A 442-nucleotide genomic window follows, 5' to 3' on the forward strand; every position below is an offset into this window, starting at 1 on the left:
TAGAGTCCGTCCGTTCCGGCTGTTTTCGCTCTCGCGAAACAGTTTTCTGGTCCGACTTCGTTTGATCATATCTCCCTCATTTCTCAACCAAATTCAGTCCCGTTTGTTGCTAAATGTTCATTGAAGTGTCCTCTATCTAATCCAAGCAACAATCCATCGAAATAACACAATCACATCGACGAAAACGAGCTTACACAGACCCAACTCGAGCCACTCACCTCTGTTTCAGCTCAGATCTGGTTTTTACCGGCTTTCAAGGTGTTTTCCGATCTGTTTCATGTCAGAAACCTCTTCTAGACACTCTAGGGATGTCTCCCTTCGTGTTCCCGAGCTCTCCTTGCGTCGATTCTCTCTGGTTTTCGCCCCTTCCTCTCTGTTTCTCCTCTCCCCCTCTTTTCTCTGTTTTTGTCCGAAAATGGTGAAACCTCCGCCTTGGGAGTGT

Source organism: Tarenaya hassleriana, unplaced genomic scaffold (genome assembly GCF_000463585.1).
Source record: "Tarenaya hassleriana unplaced genomic scaffold, ASM46358v1 Cleome358, whole genome shotgun sequence".
Taxonomy (NCBI): Eukaryota; Viridiplantae; Streptophyta; class Magnoliopsida; order Brassicales; family Cleomaceae; genus Tarenaya; species Tarenaya hassleriana.